Source organism: Bos taurus, chromosome 2 (genome assembly GCF_002263795.3).
Source record: "Bos taurus isolate L1 Dominette 01449 registration number 42190680 breed Hereford chromosome 2, ARS-UCD2.0, whole genome shotgun sequence".
Classification (NCBI taxonomy): domain Eukaryota; kingdom Metazoa; phylum Chordata; class Mammalia; order Artiodactyla; family Bovidae; genus Bos; species Bos taurus.
In genome coordinates, this window is record NC_037329.1 from 135,782,746 (window position 1) to 135,803,077 (window position 20,332).

Sequence of the window (20,332 nt, forward strand, 5' to 3'; positions counted from 1 at the left end):
TTCTGACCCAGCCCCATGTCCTATGAGGTGTCCCAGAATGCCCACTTTATCCCAGGGTGGTGGGCTGGCAGTTCAAGGTTGCTTCATTGTTAGGTGCCTGGGGTGAAGACTGACGTCCTTGGGCTCTATATCTCTGGCACCCCCTTCGATCACATGCTGTACAGATACTTCAGGAAGGTTGGCATTCACACACCAGATTGCTCCCTTGGAAGGGGGACTTTGCTGGAACCCATCCCATCGCAATAATGATGATGGAAAGAACAAAGAGCTTGGGAACCAGTTACGCCTAAATTCAAATCCTACCTCCGCACCCCAACTACCCTGCAATGTGGCTTTGGGAAAATGATACATCCTGTGCCTCAGTTTCCGCACCTGAAAAATGGAGTCAGTAACCAGTCACACAGTGGTGGTTACAGTTACGGGAGGCTTAGTTGCATAACCAAGGCACTGAGTTTCTCTCCATCAGTTGGCATCAAGAGCACTTGTGCTCATCGGACCCTGAGAAGTACAAGTGAATTAACTGACATCTATTACAGTCTCAAGCCGTTGGTAAACCTGCTTGATTGTCCCAAGGAGTGCGGGTGAGAGCGGTTCTGAGGCCGTCCTTCCCTCCAGCCTGGCTCCACAGGCGGCGTTCCGACCTTGGAGAACCTGCCGGGGTCTGCAGTGGGGTGCGGGGCGGTGGCGGCGGGCTGAGGCGGTGCGCGGCGGCACGCACCTTCCCACCTGGCACCGCCCACAGGCCGCCCCGCGCGGGCCCGCCGCGCTGACAAGTGCGCGCGCGCGCCCTCCGCGCCGGCCCGTGGCGCATGCGCGCTCCGCGCTGTCTTCTCAGCCAGAGCGGCGGCGGCGTTTGAGTGGAGGAAGATGGCGGCTCCGGGCTGCTCGGTGTCCCGCCAGCTGTGAGGAGTCCCGAGTGCGGCGGGCGCGGCCTGCGGCGCAGCGCGTCTGCTCGCGTCCTGACCCGGGTTCCCTCACCGCCTTCGCCAGCGGAGCGTACCCGAGAACGTGGCGCGGGCTAGGCCAGGTGAGGCCTCTTCCTCTCCCGGGGCCGCGGCTGGAGCCGGCGCCTTCTGCCCTTTATGCGCTGGGTCCGGCCCGGGCCGTGGACCCCGCGCGGGGGTCGGTGCCGGCTGGCCTGGGGGCCTCGCCTTGTTCTTCCTCGGCATCTCCGGGTGAGGCAGGCAGGAGAGCCCTTTTCCAGGCAGCCTCTGGGATGGGCGAACCCGGCCTCTGCCCTCTAGCACGGCGGTTTTCGTCCCCCCACCGGGGCCACGAAGGGTGTGTGACCGGGGTAAGGATGGCTTTGAGGTGTCAGATCACCTTCCACCCCGCCCCCAAATCTTTAACGCCTCGGGAGGCGCCGGAGTGCGGTGCTCTCCAAAATTAGGGCTGCGGCGAGGAGCCAGCATCTCTGAAGCTGCAGCTGCAAAAGGAAGATTTTGGAATTGGTTTTAAAAAATGAAACACAAGCAACCTTTCCTACCCTTTTAGCTTTTTGAGTGTTCCCCCAGCGAAGTAGGAACTGCGGATCTCCTTGATTAAGACAGCAGCCCACGTTGTGACAGTGGAAGGCTTCTGGCGAGAATTGTTTGTGCAAAGGGAACCGTGGAGGGTGGGAACCAATTTGTAAACGAAGAAAAAACAGTTGTAAGATCTTGATAGTCTCCGCAGAGTAACTTCGGTGCTAATGAAGCCCTCGTTCCTTTGAAACCTTTGGATTGTTAAGATTTCGATACCTAATTGCTTTTGTCTACTGGTCTCTGAATTTTATTGGGAGAATAAAAGCTTTATTTCTTAATTGCCATAGTCTTTGGACTTTTCCTGTGGTTGGTTCCAGTTGCCCAGAACGCATTACCCGTTCTCGGTTGCTGGCCTGACGTTGTGCTGTTCTTAGCCTTCTTGAGAACAACTTTTGTTGCTGTTGTTCAGATGCTAATGTGGAGACTTTAATTTTGTTTCTCTAGTAGAGAAGCCAGTGTGAAGCCTTGCGGTTTCTTCCTTGAGGAATGATGGCTTCAGTTGCAGTTGTTCTGTGGGAAATTGTTGAGGCCATAGCCTTGGCTTGGACACGCCAGATACCTTTTGTAACTTATATTTGTTCAACTAGTGCTTAAGAAGGATGACATGGGTTTAAAGGGACAAGAAAATCTGAGAGGAAATAGCATCGTTCAGAGGTGAGCATTTAAGATTTAGTCTGCAGCTTTTACTGGGAATAGTGACGCCCTGCTTCAGATCCCTCATTTTGAGTGTATGCGTGTATATAAACTGGTTTCCTTTCTGTTGCATGATGTCCTTTTATATCCTATAACTGTTAGCTTTTGACAAGCCTGGTATAAGTATTACTCTTATCTATATTGATCCGTGGGTTTTCAGTCTGTTTCAAGAGCTTTTAATTGTTAGAAGAACCACTGTTTAATGTTAGTTAATTTGGGGGCCTTTTTTCCTCTTAGAGCCTCTTCCATAGGGATTTGTAGATTCTCTCAGTGCCTTTGCTAAGGACATGAACCTAAACCAGCAACTTCTCTGTTTTAGAAAGTTGGAGAGCCGCTCTGTGTATCAATGTGCTAATAAAGAGTCAGGAGATTAATGCAGGAAACGTCCTGGTGGTTTGGCACTGCACTTCTTGGCGCGCTGTTTTGGGTTGTTGTGCTAAATCATCATCAGGTATTGATGCAACTTCAGGACATCCATGACATCATTCACTCTCCAGCATTTTGCCTTTTGCAGTTTCTTCTCAGAGTCACAGAAAAGTAGGATCAGGAAAAATCGCTTAGAATGCTTCTCAAGTGTCTGATTTCTGGAAGAGCCTTCTCTAAAACTGCTTTATAAAGTTAAAACCCTCCTGTAAGACTCAGAGCCGTGTAATTGCTACATACTGTGAAAATGCTAGCCCAGCCTCTAGGTTTTACAAGAATATTGAAGTCCCCAGAAGTTACTCCAGAGATGAACAAAAATACACGATTGTCTTTGTGATTTCAGGTTTGTTTTAGTCAGTCTGTATGAAACCAGAAGCCATTTGTTTAAATTACGCCCTTCTCACTTCACAAGATTGTTATGTGAAACAAGTGTTTGTGAAAATGCTTTGTAAAATAGAAGGCGAATGTAAAATTGATTATTCAGTGATCAGTTTTATGAAGATGCATGTTGAGGGCCTTCTCTGTGCTGGACAATCTGGGAAGTGGGTCCTGATGATTCTAAGACAAGACAGCTTTTGGTCTGAAGTTGCTCGCAACATGGTCTGGGAGCCAGTCTAAGAAATGAGTTAAATACGCCGCAGTGTGAAAAATGCACTGAATCCAACCAAGGGAGTGAGAAAGTCTCAGAGCCAGGGTGGCTTTCCCCAGCCTTTCCTGTTATTCTGCAGGAAAATATCCCTTTTGTGAGCAACCTGCTTTTTATAAAAACTTAGAAAATAATTCTGTCATGAGTTCTTTTCCTCTTTTATTCATTCACTGTTCTGACACTTCCCACACAGTGAGCCCCAGTTATGGTTTCTGCATCCTCAGAAATCCACCAGAGGCTTGGGAGAACCTTTTTGAGAGTGAGTCACATGCACAAGAGATAAACACAAACATTGCAGCTGCAATTAAAATATCTCAGATTACTAAGTGGTGACAACTTTAGAGGGATGACGCTTTGGTTTTTGTTTTATAAACGGGCACATGCAGGACTATGATTTTAATTTGATCACACTTAATCAATGTTTAGTTGTCTGTCCCTTAGAATGTTGACTATTAGTGATTATTAATACTGTCTCTTTTCCCAATAATAAATAAAGCAAGAACGTCCTTCTCCTTTTGAAGTGAAGCTAACAGCTTAAGCCAGACTCTACTAAACTGTTTTGTAAAATCTATTTACATAGATTGAGGTTGCTTAGCATCTCTGATCTTGAACTTCTGTTCGGTACAGTTTTCTCGTCTTAGTGCTGTGGTATTTTATAATCAATGTAGCGTGCTGTTGCCCACGCTGCAGAAATTCTACAGATGTTTGAATGAGCGGCATCTGTAAGTGGTGCAGTGTTGGACACGCACCATCTGTACCTTAACTGAAAATGGGTGCTTCGGGTCGTGGTTGACAGGAAAGTGAAGGTGGTGTGTTCATTTTTCTAGCTTACGTGTAGAAAGGTAGACAAGTCATTTTAAAATTGCCCACTATTAAACTCATAACACTGTGGCTTACTTTAAAAATAGTTTCTTGTGACATTCTTCTAAATGTCTTGTGAAATTATGACTTAGTGGTACTCTTGGGAAGCTTAATTTTGTGTTTCCTTACTCACGTATGGATCAGAAGGCAAATTTGCTCTGAGTTCTGATTCTTCCTGTATTAAGTTTCTACTTTTTAATTTCTAAAGTTTTCTCCTAGGCATTTAATTTTTTCCCAATGTTTCTGTTCTGTTTTCCTTCAAAAGTGGAAGTATCTTGTACTTTAATGTTTTTTAAATTCATAAATCTGATAAACGTACAGATATTATATAAAGCAATAGTTATTTGTAAAATTTTACTACTCTGGACAGTATCTTGGCTTAGACAGTAACATGTTTTCTCTTGTTTCCTAGTTATATTGAATACATAGATTTCAGGTAGTTCATACAATTTCTTTAAAGGCAAACAAGTTTTAGTTTTAGCTACTAATATTCTCTTAGAATATTTCATATTTAGGATAATTTTATTTCAGCTGTCTTAAGGAATTCCTTAGTATGGCATACTCCCCAAAATCTGTTTCCTTTATTCGTCTCACTTAAATGTTTGCTTCATGTTACTATATAGAGAACAAGAAATTTTTTTTTTCCAGAATGAACCTCTTGGTGCATTGTTTGGAGAAAGGTTGATGTTAATTTTAAGTTGATCAGTACAGTTTTACTAAGTGTCTCCTCTCCCATCTGCTGGTTAGATCAAGGGGAAATGGGAGTTTATCCTTCTAGCTCAGTGTTTATTTTAAAGCTTTCCTTGGTTGGTCCAGCAGTGTTGTTTGCGGTCTGTTCTAAGGACTGCTCTCTTACCTTTTGCTTTGAGATACGTAATGACGTCTTTCCAAATAGACCCTTTGGTCTAGTCAAAATCAAGCACACTGCTCTCTTCCTTACTTTCCTGTGGGTCCTTCAAATTTTGATTTGTCAGTCTTCATTACCTCTCCCCACCTTTTTTCTCCCCCGGTAAATGTAGTTCTCTCTTCTAAGCGTGTTTCATAAATCATAATGGCATTTTGGAATATAATTCTCTGTTCAGTTCAATTCAGTCGCTCAGTCGTGTCCAACTCTTTGCGACGCCATGAATCGCAGCACACCAGGCCTCCCTGTCCATCACCAGCTCCCGGAGTTCACTGAGACTCACGTCCATCGAGTCAGTGATGCCATCCAGCCATCTCATCCTCTGTCATCCCCTTCTCCTCCTGCCGCCAATCCCTCCCAGCATCAGAGTCTTTTCCAATGAGTCAACTCTTCACATGAGGCGGCCAAAGTACTGGAGTTTCAGCTTCAGCATCATTCCTTCCAAAGAAATCCCAGGGCTGATCTCCTTCAGAATGGACTGGTTGGATCTCCTTGCAGTCCAAGGGACTCTCAAGAGTCTTCTCCAACACCACAGTTCAAAAGCATCAATTCTTCGGTGCTCAGCCTTCTTCACAGTCCAACTCTCACATCCATACATGACCACAGGAAAAACCATAGCCTTGACTAGACGAACCTTTGTTGGCAAGGGAATGTCTCTGCTTTTGAATATGCTATCTAGGTTGGTCATAACTTTCCTTCCAAGGAGTAAGCATCTTTTAATTTCATGGCTGCAGTCACCATCTGTAGTGATTTTGGAGCCCCAAAAATAAAAGTCTGACACTGTTTCCACTGAGATACATAACAGTATGTGGATTAGAATATCACATTTTATTTAACTTAAAGTAATTTAACGGTAATGAACCTTAAAGATGCTGCATCAGGTGAAATAAGCCGCAAAAGAACAAATACTGTGTGATGACACTGGTATGAGCTCCCCAGAACAGTCTTAATTCATAGCGAGCGAAAGCGGAATGACCGTTGCTGGGGCCGGGAAGAGGGAAGGGAGAGTTACAGTTTAATTTTAGTTTGGGATCAAAGTTCTGGAGGTTGATGGAGGTGACGGTTGCCCAACAATGTACTTGATGCCACTGCACTACATATTCGAAAATGATTAAAATGACAGTTTTTATGTAACGTATAAACACACAGAGGAAGCTTAATGGTTTACATATGCTCTGTGGGCTGGATTGATCATTATTTATTTCAGTATAGTAATTAAGATCATAGGCTCTGGCCCCGGGGAGACCCAGGCTCATGTCCTACCTAGTTCTGCTGCTTCCCTTGGGCATGGACCTTAGGTTCTTTAACCCTCAGTTTTTTCGCCTATAAAATGAGGGTAATGCCCACGTTTGGGGACAGTTAAGTTTCAGAGTGCGAATGAACTTCTCAACGTATTGCCTAGCACATAGTAAACACTCAGGTCGTAAACATTGTTACTACGTTGTTTGACGCAACGTTGAGACCGGAACAAGGGAGCGTGGCCGCTGGCTTCGTCCTCGCGCGTCCCAGTGGCCTGCCTGGCCCGTGTGTGGATGTGCCTGTAGCGGGAATACACGTTCTCCCGTTCCCGCTGTGCTCCTCTTGCTGTCTTTGGAGAACTGGGCTTATTCATGTCTTCATTTGACACCACTGCCCGGATGTTTCTTAAATCTATCCAGTTGTGATCTTTCTTTTATGCCTCTTAATTTTCCAGGGACTTTATACAGCATATTCTCTAATTCAACTGCCCATGTGTTCACAACTAAGTCCGTTATTTCACCCCACACGTCTCTGAAGATAAAAAAACCTTTACTAACCAGGTTCCCATCTCAATATTCCCATTTCTCTAGATAGAGTAATTTTATTCTAATCTTGTAAAGCTGGGACTCGTTGGTTAATACTACTGAAACAATCTGTGTGTGTGCCCTGTGCAGACCTGTATTATCTTGCTCAGTGTTCCTCAGATTTGCCTGCTTCTCGTTATATTTGCTGGCGTGACTCTAGAATGCAGACTGAAGCGCTGATGTAGTTGTTAAATGAACTGGTCTTGTTCCAGGGCCGTGCTGTTTATTAGATGTGTGATCTCAGTCTCCCTCATCTTCAGGAAGGGAGTTACAGTTCCTGCCTCATAAAATATGTAAATGTCCACACACGATAAATAGTCTATGAAAAGTAGTTGCTGTTGATGGAGTTGTTCTTGGTAGTTTCTGGAAACGATTAGGATTGAAGTGACAGTATTATGACAGACCAGTCTTAAAGAACTACGCTCTGAATGTTTCTCCTCTGATTGGGATCCTGTGGTAACTCATTATTGCCTGGTTCTCTTAAGTGTGAGATAAGAAGAGAATACTTCCTCAGACCTCAGTGATGCTTTATTGCGACTGTGCTGCTAAATACGGTTATCATCTTGGTTTTACACACTTGCATCAGCCTTTTTGGAGAAGGAAATGGCAACCCACTCCCATATTCTTGCCTGGAGAGTCCCATGGACAAAGGAGCCTGCTGGACTCCAGTCCACGGGGTCGCAAAGAGCTGGAAAGTCGGACTGAGCGGCTAACACACACACGCTTATCTGTGAAGCTCTCCATTTGGACTTCTTTGTACCTTTCCAGCCTTATTTTCCACGACACGTATCGTGCAGTCTGTTAAAGCCAGACTCGTCTCACTGCCTCTCATGTAAATCATGTTCATTTTTATAACTGAAAGATTCATTTTCCTAATAGAAACCTTTTTTTTTTTTTTTCCATTTAACTACTCGGTCTAGCTCTACAGAGTAACTCCTATATGCTCCACCTGTTTGTCCTCGCACAAATAGGTTCCAAAAAGAAAGTTACTGTGCTGACTCCTACCACATATCTTAAAGTGGACATATCATGCAGCGTAATCCACATGTAATATTTTTAGTGTCATAGGCACATTTAGTCCTTCCGTATCGCATATTCACTCAGTGTGTGCTTTTGATTCTTATGGCTGATGTTCTTCATGATCTTTCTGAAGCATTGCATAATCCCAAGTGTCTGTTGAGTCTTTCTTGCCTTTTTGTTCATTGGTCCATCCATTCAACAAACATTTATTGAATGTTGCTATGTGCTAGGCATGGTTCAAGGTATTAGGGTCACGATGGACAGAATAGGCAAGGGCTCCGATTTCCAGGACCTTATATTTGAGAATGAAGAAAGGAATTAATGAATGAACAAAATTTCACATAAGTACTTCAAAGAAGATGAAAGAGAGCTAGCTTGAAGGGAAAACTAATTGAAATTGGTTTAGAGAAGGCTCTGTGAGAGGTGATGTTCAGGCTGAAAGATACGAGGCAGGACGTTCAGTGGTAAGTTTGGGGACATAAGGAACAGCGAGTGTAAAGGCCTAGAGTAGGAACCAGGATCCGGTCAGGATTGCCAGCTTGCATTTGGCTGTTACTTAGTTTTTGCTTCATAGTCTAAAAACCTCCTCCCCTTTTTTCTTTCCCTCAGTGACATTAACTATTTTTTTTTCTTGCTGCATGTGGCGTGTGGAACTTGCCTGACCAGGGAGCGAACCCATGCTCCCTGCGTGGGAAGTGAGTCTTAGCCACTGGACCACCAAGGAAGCCCAGACGTTGATTTTGAAGAGGCCAGTCTGGTTCGTTGGTAGACCCTTCCACAGTCGTGATTGGTTTCACTGTGTATTGTGTCACTCAGTCCCTTCCTTATCCCCTCCTAAGACAAGTCTGAAGGCTTGACAGAGTCCTGCTTGCAGTCCTGGGTGACACTGTGTTCACGTTGTATCACACTTGATGTCAGCTTTTGCCGTTTTGATACTGAGTTTGATCACTTGGTTAACCTGAGAGTCCTCGATCTTTCCTTTGTAAAAGTTTCCCTTTATGTGGATCAGGTAATCTGTTGGGTAGCAGTTTAACGCAGTTACTCTATTCTCCTTCACCTATTGGTTTTCATGTCCATCAGTGATCCTTGCCTCAGTCAGTTTCATTGGAGGTTGCGAAAGGGTGATTATTTTCACAATTATTAGCTGGCGAGATACCATCAACCAGGGATTAACTACTAAAAGTCTCTCCTAGTAAGGCAGGGTGTTTTGGTTGATTCTTTGCTTTTTGTTATAAATTTTGTTGGGGCTTCCCAGGTGGCTCATTGCTAAAGAATCCGCCGGGCAAATCAGGAGATGCAGTTTCGATCCCTGAGCTGGGGAGATCCCCTGGAGAAGGACATGGCACCCCTCTCCAGTATTCTTGCCTGGAGAATTGTATGAACAGAGGAGCCTGGTGGGCTGCAGTCCGTGAGGTCGCAAAAAGTCAGATGAGACTCAGCAGCTGAGCACACACACAGTCGGTCACCTCAGTGGCAGCAAATGAGTCCCTGCTAATCTCTGTATCACTGTGGGCACAAAATTTGTATTTATTCATTCTTTTGCGCTTGGTTGTGGCCATGGGTCTGACGCTGGCCTTCGGCCAGTGTGAGCACTGCGTCCTGTCCCTGTGCCGTCACTTCTGGGTGGTTTTTGTCACAAGATACCCCAGGTGCACCTTGCACTCTCTCTGTTCTTGACCCCAAATCAGCCATGTTTCTAGGAACACCTAGTCTCCTTTACAGAGAATGCCGTCAGAAACCAAGTTCTGAGCGCCAGCAATGCTCACTGCCACTGGGTCCTCGTTATTTCCAGGTTCTTTCACTGGGCAGAGACAGAAAATGCGTTTTTTAGAAATCAAAACTTCATGTCGACATTCCAGTTTAATTTGAACATATTACAGGGCTCTTCTCTTTAGGTTTTTTATTTGTCTTTCTTGAACTGACAATCTGATTTTCTAGAATTGTTTGTATTTATTTGCTTTATCCTACTGTACACGTAACTTTTAAAAGTATAGCATTCATATTGTTACTAACAAAATTACTAAGGTAAATTTAAATTTTATTTGTGATTCTTTTTATCTTTAGAATATTCTGTCAAGATCCAGTCAAGACAATGAAAAACATACTAGATATTTCAGGTAGAGGATATTTAACATAGGTGCAAGACTGAGAGGGCAAAACAGAGTAGGGCAGGGTAACTTAGAGACCAAGAACTGGGGAGACACTGTGGCCTCAAGTGCTGGGAGCAAAAGGGAGAGATGATATAACAACGGTTTCGAAGAATATCGAGGGGAGGGGCACCCGCCACCTCAAGCACTGCTGCGACTTTCAGAGCTGCGACCAAGAGGGGAAATCACCAAGGTGTGCTGCATGGCTGGTGCTTGCATCATGTCTTCCTCCGTCAGTGCAGTTCAGTCGCTCAATCGTATCTGCTCTTTGCGACCCCATGGATTGCAACACACCAGACCTCCCTGTCCATCACCAGCTCCCAGAGCTTGCTCAAACTCATGTGCATTGAGTCAGTGATGCCGTCCAACCATCTCATCTGTCGTCCCCTTCTCTTCCTGCCTTTAATCTTTCCCAGCATCAGGGTCTTTTCAAATGAGTCAGCTCTTCACATCAGGGGGCCAAAGTATTGGAGTTTCAGCTTCGGCATCAGTCCTTCAATTGAATATTCAGGACTGATTTCCTTTAGGACGGACTGGTTGGATCTCCTTGCAGTCCAAGGGACTCTCAAGAGTCTTCTCCAACACCACAGTTCAAAAGCATCAATTCTTTGGTGCTCAGCTTTCTTGATAGTCCAACTCTCACATCCATACATGACCACTGGAAAAACCATAGCCTTGACTAGACGGACCTTTGTTGGCAAAGTAATGTCCCTGCTTTCTAATATGCTGTCTAGGTTTATCATAGCTTTTCTTCCAAGGAGCAGGCATCTTTTAATTTCATGGCTGCAGTCACCATCTGCACTGATTGGAGCCCGAGAAAATAGTCTGTCATGGTTTGCATTGTTTCCCCATCTATTTGCCATGAAGTGATGAGACGAGATGCCATGATCTTCATTGTTTGAATGTTGAGTTTTAAGCCAGCTTTTTCAGTCTCTTCTTTCACTTTCATCAAGAGGCCCTTTCTTCTTCTTCACTTTCTGACATAAGGGTGGTGTCATCTGCGTATCTGAGGTTATTGATATTTCTCCCTGCAGTCTTGTGTTCAGCTTGTGCTTCACTCAGTCCGGCATTTCTCATGATGTACTCTGCATATAAGTTAAATAAGCAGGGTGACAATGTACAGCCTTGACGTACTCCTTTCCCAGTTGAACCAGTCCGTTGTTCCATGTCCTGTTCTGTTGCTTCTTGACCTGCAAACAGGTTTCTCAGGAAGCGGGTGAGGTGGTCTGGTATTCCCATCTCTTTAAGAATTTTCTAGTTTGTTGTGATCCACATAGTCATGGCTTTAGCATAGTCCATGGAGCAGAAGTAGATGTTTTTCTGGAATTATCTTGCTTTTTGTGTGATCCCACGGATGTTGGCAGTTTGATCTCTGGTTCCTCTGCCTTTTCTAAATCCAGCTTGAATATCTGGAAGTTCTTGGCTCACGTATTGTTGAAGCCTGGCTTGGAGAATTTTGAGCATTACTGTGCTAGCGTGTGAGATGAGTACAACTGTGTGGTCATTTGAGCATTCTTTGGCATTGCCTTTCTTTGGGATTGGATGAAAACTGGCCTTTTCCAGTCCTGTGGCCACTGCTGAGTTTTCCAAGTTTGCTGGCATATTGAATGTAGCACTTTGACAGCATCATCTTTCAGGATTTGAAATAGCTCCGCTGGAATTCCATCACCTCCACTAGGTTTGTTTGTAGTGATGCTTCCTAAGGCCACTTGTCCTTGCATTCCAGGATGTCTGGCTCTAGGTGAGTGATCACACCATTGTGCTTATCTGGGTCGTGAAGATCTTTTTTGTATAGTTCTTCTTTGTATTCCTGCCACCTCTTCTTAATATCTTCTGCTGGGTCCCTACCATTTCTGTCCTTTATTATGCCAGTCTGCATGAAATGTTCCCTTGGTATCTCTAATTTTCTTGAAGAGATGTCTAGTCTTTCCATTCTACTATTTTCCTCTATTTCTTTGCATTGATCGCTGAGAAAGGCTTTCTTATCTCTCCTTGCTATTCTTTGAAACTGCATTCAGATGGATATATTTTTTCTTTTCTCCTTTGTTTTCAGCTTATCTTCTTTTTTCAGCTATTTGTAAGGCCTCCTCAGACAACCATTTGTCTTTTTGTATTTCTTCTTGGGGATGATTTTGGTCACCACCTCCTGTACAATGTCACGAACCTTCGTCCATAGTTCTTCAGGCACTCTGTCTACCTTGAATCTATTTGTCACTTCCACTGTATAATTGTAAGGGATTTGATTTAGGTCATACCTGAGTGGTCTAGTGGTTTTCCCTACTTTCTTCAATTTAAGCCTGAATTTAGCAATAAGGAGTTCATGATCTGAGCCACAGTCAGCTCCCAGTCTTGTTTTTGCTGACTGTATAGAGCTTCTCCATGTTTGGCTGCAACGAATATAATCAATCTGATGTTGGTGTTGAGCATCTGGTGATGTCCATGTGGAGAGTCTTCTCTTATGTTGCTGGAAGAGGGTGTTTGCTATGACCAGTGTGTTCTCTTGGCAAAACTCTGTTAGCCTTTGCCCTGCTTCATTTTGTACTCCAAGGCCAAACTTGCCTGTTACTCCAGGTATCTCTTGAGTACTTACTTTTGCATCTCTTCCTAACTTTTATTAATTTCCAGTTTATCCTTTCAGTATTTCTTTTTGCAAAAATAAACATCTACGTACAGTCTTTTTCTATCCTTTCTTACATAGAAGGTTGCCATATTATGTACACTGTTCAGAAGTTCTTTTCACTTAACATATCTTGGAGATCATGCTTGGAACAGAGGTAGTGCCTAATTATTTCCACAGCTTCATTTTGCGAATGTGCCAAATTTGTTCAACTAGCTACTTAAAAATACACATATTTCTCTGTGTTGGTCCTGCTGGGTCTTAGTTGTGGCTGCCTGCAGGATGGTTAGTTGCAGTGCGCAAACTCTTAGTTGGGGCTTGTGGAATCTAGTTCCCCAGCCAGGGATTGAACCCAGGCCCCCTAATTGGGAGAGTAGAGTCTTAACCATTGGACCACCAGGGAGGTCCCAACTAGTCACTTTCTGATGGTCATCAGTAAGTAATGCTTTACTGCTGATCTTTTAAAAATAAACTTTGGTGGGAATTCTCTGTGGTCTAGTGGTTAGAGCTCAACGCTTTCACTGCTGAGGGCCTAGATTCAGTCCCTGGTCAAGGTAAAGATCCCGCAGGCCACGTGGCATGGGCGAAAAAAAGACCACCTCACTACTTAAAACAGATGTTGGTATGTGCGTGTATGTGTTAGAAGGAGCTTTGAGCCGATACAGGTTCTGTTTTGCCACTAAATACATGACCTGTTTTTGGACTTCAAGTTTTCCTCATATGTAAAATAAAGGTTAAGTTGCTCCATAATCTGTAAGGTTGCCTGCTGTAATATGTTATTTTTTTCTGAAAGTTTTATTAGCCATATTTTAAAGCTGTCAGTAAAGTATATAAGGCATAGGAAGAGTATGGATGAGAGCATCAGGTTAGGTTTTAGAAGTACTACCGAGGGTTTTCTGGACTTGAGTCTGCTCGGGTGCTTGTTAAATTAAGATTCCTGGACCCATCCCTGCTTTCTGAAACAGTCTCTAGGAAATGTACCTACTAGGTGATTTTTTTTTAGTGATCAAGCAAGCTTGTGAAACAAGCGTTACTGCGAGTGCGTATGCTATTGTCCTTTAGTTTCCTGAGGATAGGGAGTAGTCGGGACATTATTTACCCTTCATGAATTCCTTTGCTCTGACCACCACCAGAAAAAATATAAGTGGAAATGAAAATTTCCTTCTCTTACAGCATCTTGTCAAAATGCATTATGGTCTCTGAAGAATATTTTTGTATCAGTGAGGAAGCTGGCTCTGTATGCAAACTGAGAGGCTTGATCAGGATGCCGTGCGGTTGCATAGCGCTTTGAATTCTGCTGCCTGAAATGCTTCACCATGCTTCTCCTTTACTCACATTTAGTAAATTCTTTCTTAGAGACTTCAGAACATGTTAGGTTCCAATTCTTGTTCCTTTATTTTTCTTTTTGAACAGAGCTGGCTAATTGTGGACAGATTAATTTATCTGGGCCTCATTACCCTCATCTATAAAACATAACTGATAATATGCCCCTTACAGAATTGAGGTAGGGTTAAATGAGATGGCTTCCCTAATAGCTTAGTTGGTAAAGAATCTGCCTGCAGTGCAGGAGATCCTGGTGCGATTCCTGGGTTGGGAAGATCCCCTGGAGAAGGGAAAGGCTACCCACTCCAGGATTATGGCCTGCAGAATTCCATGGGCTGTGTAGTCCAGGGGGTCAAAAAGAGTGGGACACGACTGAGCGACTTTCACTTTAGCGACATGGTGCTTGGCACATACTCCCAGTACCTTCTGATTCCCTTTCCTCTTAGCTGATCTTCACATCAGCTACATTTTAATGATTTCTTGAGTGTCGGTACTCAGTGTCCATGGACTGACAACATTGGCATCACCAGGGTTAGAGTGCAGAGGTCAGGTCAACTCCAGGCCTGCTGATTCTCTGCCTGTAGTTTGAGATCCACTTTAAAATTTGAAAAGCATTGGAACCTTAAGAGATTTCCAGAGAGATTTCCTCTTTCTTTTTGTCTGGGTTCCTGATGACTTCATTCTTTGTATCTTTGGCAGTTTGGTTTTGCTGTACGCTATTAGCTGAAACTATTTTAGATCAATATGGAGACACATGATCAGAATAAAAATCTACCTGCAGAATTATTTACATTATTATTGTTCAGTAGTTTTTTTTTTTTTTTTAATAGTGTGAGAAATTCAGTAGACTGCATAAAAATACGTGCAGTTTAAAGAATAATTATAAGCAGACACGTGTGTGACCACCATCCGGGCCAAGTGATAGCATATTGTCAGTGCTTCAGGGTACTTGAGGGCGCCCTTCTTCGATTACAGCCATTTCCTCTCTTAGAAGTAGCTCCTGTTTGTCTTGTGGTAGTTCCCTTGCTTTTCTTGATGGTTTTACCACCTGTGTGTGCCTCTAAACAGTAGTGTGGCTTTGCCTGTTTGTTGGCTTTACGTAAATGGAATCGTGCTTTGTGTATTCTTCTGTTACCTTCGCTCCGTGTTAGAGATGTATCCATTTATCGTATAGATTCTCTTTTTAAAGTAATAAAGCCCCCCCAAAATTCTAGCAAGTTTTGAATAATTTTATCTGTAGTGTTATACCTCTGAGAAGGCAATGGCACCCCACTCCACTGCTCTTGCCTGGAAAATCCCAGGGATGGAGGAGCCTGGTGGGCTGCAGTCCACGGGCTCACAAAGAGTCGGACACGACTGAGCGACTTCACTTTCACTTCTCACTTCCATGCATCGGAGAAGGAAATGGCAACCCACTCCAGCGTTCTTACCTGGAGAATCCCAGGGATGGTGGAGCCTGGTGGGCTGCCGTGTATGGGGTCGCACAGAGTCGGACACGACTTAGCAGCAGCAGCAGCAGCAGTATTGGGTTAACACAGACATTGTAGCTTTCTAATGCTTGAATTTCCCTTGTGTCTTTCCCATCCTTTGACATTTAGCCTCTCTGCACCTTTATGTTTAAAGAATATTTTATCTCCACTGTTGGCTGAGCAGCTGTGCTTGCACGTGTGTTTGTGGTTCAGGGTCACAGTATAGACACCGAACGCATCGCAGTGCGCTACATGCACTTCACGTCTGTCGGCAGTCTGTTAGGCCGAGGCGTGTGGTGTACCTCCTCACACACAGGACCCAGTCCTCCTCTTGTTCCCCATTCTTTGTGCTGCTGTTGTCATGCATTTTATTTGTATGTGTTGTGAACCTGACAATATATCATGTACTCTTTAAACACGTACCTTTCAGGGAAGTTGTTAAAGTGAGAAAGCAAAAGTCTGTTATCTTTACCCGTATATCTGTTGTGTCCTGTGCTCTTCATTTATTAGTATCTGTATGTTCAGATCTCTAATTGGTATCTCTCTTCCACCTGAAGGACTTCCTTAACGTTTCTTGTCCTGCAGGTGTACTAGTGTTATTTCCACCTTGCCTGTTGGAACATGTTTCTATTTTATATTCAGGGTATTACCATGTGTATAGAATCCCAAGTTCGTTATTTCTCTCCCAGCCCTTTGAGGACGTCACTCGGCTGACTTCTGGCTTTTGTAGTTGCCGGCGGTCACCCCCAGTCACTGGTTTTCAGCAGTTTGATTGTGATGTGCTTTTTGGTCTGGTTCTATCATGGTGTGTGTGCTTTATTCTACCTGGTTTGTTTAGATTCTTGGAACCCTGGGTTTATAGTTTTCATCAAATTTGGAAAAATTTTCAGCATTTGAAAAAAGAATCTTTACCTGGCTCATTTTCTGTTCTCTACCAGGAGTCCAGTTCCAAGTGTGTTAGACTGTCTGGTGTTGTTGCACATGTGAGTGAGGCTGTGTTAGATTTTTTCTCTGTGTGTTTCCTTTGGGATCGTCTGTGTTGCTCATGTCTTAAAGTTTCACCTGTTCTTTCCTTCTCCCTTCTCTGATCTGCTGTTAATCATCTGCCCTGACATTTTCTTGTTAAATGTTTTTCATTTCTGAAAGTTTTTTTGTTTTCATTTTAAATATCTTCTCTCTATTATAGTCATGCTTCCCTTCAGTTGCTCGAGTTTAATAGTGGTATACTTCCCTCTCTCTGGCTGTGTGGGGTGGTCTTTGCCGCCTGCCCCTCTCTCTCGCTGGGGCGAGCAGGGCTGCTGTCTGCTGCGGTGCGGAGGCTTCTCTTGCAGAGCGCGGGCTCTGGGCGCACAGGCGTCAGTGTGGCAGTGTGCAGTCTCAGCGGTTGTCACGCACAAGCTCAGTCGCTCCCCCGCACGTGGGATCCTCCCAGGCCAGGGGTCAAACCCGTGCCCTGAATTGGCAGGAGGATTCTTATCCACTGCGCCACCAAGGAAGTCTTACTTCTTTGTTAAAAAGTGCTTATTAGTTTTAATTCTGGTTGCACTGGGTCTTCGTTGCTGCATGCTGGCTTTCTCGAGTTGTGGTGAGTGGGGTGTAAGCTTCTCGCTGCGGTGACTTCTCTTGTTGCAGGACACAAGCTCTGAGGCACGTGGGCTTCAGTAGTTGTGGCTCGTGGGCTTAGTTGATCCCACAGCACGTGGGAGCTTCCTGAACCGGGTATGGAACTGGTCTCCCTTGCGTTGCATGACAGATTCTTAACTAGTGGAACACCAGGGAAGCCCTAGATAGATACATATTTTTTAATGTGGACCATTTTTAAAGCCTTTATTGAATTTGTTACAATATTGCTTGTCTTTTTTTTTGCCGGGGGCGGAGGGCTGCGAGGCACGTGGGCTGTTAGCTTCCTAGTTAGGGACAGAACCTGCACCTCCTGCGTTGGCAGGCGGTCCTAAGCTCTGGACGCCAGGGAAGTCCCCTGCTTATCGCTGCTTTAAGGTCCTTGTCGTCGTCTTCCATGCACCATTTCAGGGTTTTTCCTATTGACTGAATTTTCTCTTAGCATGGGTCTTTTTGGTGGGTGGGGGAGTTTTCTTGGCACATCTAGTCATTTTTGGTTGGGTGTTGGATAAGTGTTTGGCTTTTGCTGTCTTTCTTTAAAGAGTGTTTTGGCAGACAGTTAAGTTGCTGGCTGATCAGTTTCATCTTTTTCAGGTCTGATTTTAGGTCTTGTGAAGGAAAGTTATGACCAACCTAGATAGCATATTCAAAAGCAGAGACATTACTTTGCCAACAAAGGTCCATCTAGTCAAGGCTATGGGTTTTCCTGTGGTCATGTATGGATGTGAGAGTTGGACTGTGAAAAAAGCTGAGCGCCAAAGAATTGATGCTTTTGAACTGTGGTGTTGGAGAAGACTCTTGACAGTCCCTTGGACTGCAAGGAGATCCAACCAGTCCATTCTGAAGGAGATCAGCCCTGGGATTTCTTTGGAAGGAATGATGCTGAAGCTGAAACTCCAGTACTTTGGCCACCTCATGCGAAGAGTTGACTCATTGGAAAAGACTGATGCTGGGAGGGATTGGGGGCAGGAGGAGAAGGGGACGACAGAGGATGAGATGGCTGGATGGCATCACTGACTCGATGGACGTGAGTCTGAGTGAACTCCGGGAGTTGGTGATGGACAGGGAGGCCTGGCGTGCTGCGATTCATGGGGTCGTGAAGAGTTGGACACGACTGAGCAACTGAACTGAACTGAAGGTGGATCTCGTCCTCAATTCAGGGACAGTTTAGCCCTATCCCTGGGGTGAGCTCCTCGGGGTCTCCACTGAGTATTCCAGGTGATTACCAAGGACTGTCCAGTCTGACTTGGTGGAACTTGAGTGTCTAATGCTTCTGAGCTGTGGGAACTGTCCATATTACAACTTCCTTGTAATTCTTTCCCTGATTTTGTGGAGTTTCACCATTATGTGAAAGATTTAGGAGGACTAAGCAAAGATTTAGGAGGACACGAGACATTTCTGGAGTTCTTTTTTTGTGTGACTTCTTTCCTTTCTGGAATTCTGCCCCACGTGGTCCAGCCTCTTCAGCATCCTTGAACTCTGCTGTCTGTCTCCTCAACTCAGAGAAACCGCTGGCTCTTTGCGCTCCCCGTCACTTTTACTGAGGTACAAAAATTGCCTTCAGGCAGAAGGCCTCAGCATTTCTTGAGCATGATCTAGAGCCATGATTCAGTTAACATTTTAGAAGAAGTGCTTCACGGTCAGCTCTGCTACGTCCCATTGTATCACTCCTGAGCTGCGGTCTCCGGTGGGCTCGCAGACTGAGCTCTAGGTTCAGGTGGTATTTATTGCCTGATCTCTCCCATTAGGATGTTTTCCATCAGTCTTTTATAGAATAGCTTTTAGCTTTATATATTATAAAAATATTATTGATTTATTGATATAAATGACTGATTATAAATTATTAGAGTTTACAAAATGGTGATTTTCTGTCATTCCTTCTTCATCTAGGTAGAATTCCTCCCAAAGTTCTTTGCTGTGTTAACTATTTGGTTATGGTTAGTATAGGAAAGGCAGGAAAAGAACTTGATTCTTTCCCTTGGATAAGTTTTAGTAATGATGAGTTAATCCCTTAGCAGCCTCTCCTGATGACCAGTGAATTTTCTTTGGTGTCATTTGAACTGACAAATGTTGGTATATTTGATACATTTACATCCATAATAGTTTTCTTAGGGTTTCGTGGTTGTTGCTTTTAGGGGTGTGCGGTGCCTTCACGTTGGGTCCATGCCCTTCTGATACGCCTGCTGTTGTCCGCAGTGGCCTCTTTGCTTGGGGCACAAGAAGGTGCTGCAGGCTCTTCTCGTGTCTTTCGTGCCCCACTTGGAGGAACAGCCATTCTTGAAGGAGACCTACTTCAGTTTAGTGGAAATATACCGTGTACAGACCACAGTCCAGGTGCTCGGGTGCTCGTTGCTCCTGAGACGTCACTGTTTGTGTTCTGAATCTTTTTCAGTGAACCAGGCTAGGAAATACTTTCTTTTAAGAGGAGAAAAAATGAGTTCCTACTGATACTTTTGATTTATATTTATAATTGCAGGAGTTTTATTTTATCTCTTTAATTTTATATTTGTATCTGTTTTTGTTTTTTGTTTTGGTTTTAGCTTTTAATGGAGTAAACATAATTATTTATTTGCTTTACACTGTACCTGTGGTATTAAAAAAGGACAATGGCAATATTGTTACTATAAGTAAGACTACTGAATACAGCTTTTTTTATGGATTTTTTTTTTGTACTTAAAAAATATAACACACAAATGATGTGTAGTAAGAAATACTGCTTTTTAAAGCTACTTGAACTAATTTCTATCTCTGTGGTGTTATGCCACCTATTTGCTGTACAGTTAGGTATGACTGTGTTTTTCAAATATTTCTTCCTTGATAATTTCTCAAGATCACTGTTTTCCATCCTGAAACTCTCTGTGATATATTTACTTTCTTCCGGAGAAGTTTAGTGTTAATGCGCCTGTTTGTCTGTTTAGCTCATCTTTATGTACTCTCCATTTAACATATTTCCTTTTTGAAGTATTGATTATGGTTTGCAGTTTAAAAGAAGTAACGGAAGTATATAACTCCTAACAAACTAAGGATTGTCTTTCTTTTGTATGATACTGTTATTGTGTGGCTGGGAACTCTATTAGTGTATGTCAGTTTGATTTTAAAATTTGTAAACTGATCTGAAGTAGTAATGTGAAGCAATTAAATTGCGGGTATTAGGTAGTGGCACCCCACTCCAGTACTCCTGCCTGGAGAATCCCAGGGACGGGGGAGCCTGGTGGGCTTCTGTCTGTGGGGTCACACACAGGCGGACACGACTGAAGCGACTT

General features: G+C 43.9%; 1 protein-coding gene across 2 annotated transcripts in view; it reads left to right on the forward strand.

The window, feature by feature from the left end:
* FBXO42 (F-box protein 42) overlaps positions 1–20,332 on the forward strand; it is a 107,147-nt gene that overhangs the window by 22,491 nt on the left and 64,324 nt on the right. The window contains exon 1 of one of the 2 annotated variants that reach the window (XM_003585804.6): positions 834–1,027. The exons of the other annotated variant lie outside the window; for it this stretch is intronic. The gene's annotated coding sequence lies outside the window, so the exon portion shown is untranslated. Of the gene's footprint in view, positions 1–833; positions 1,028–20,332 lie in introns of those variants that run through there. 2 annotated transcript variants of the gene reach the window in all.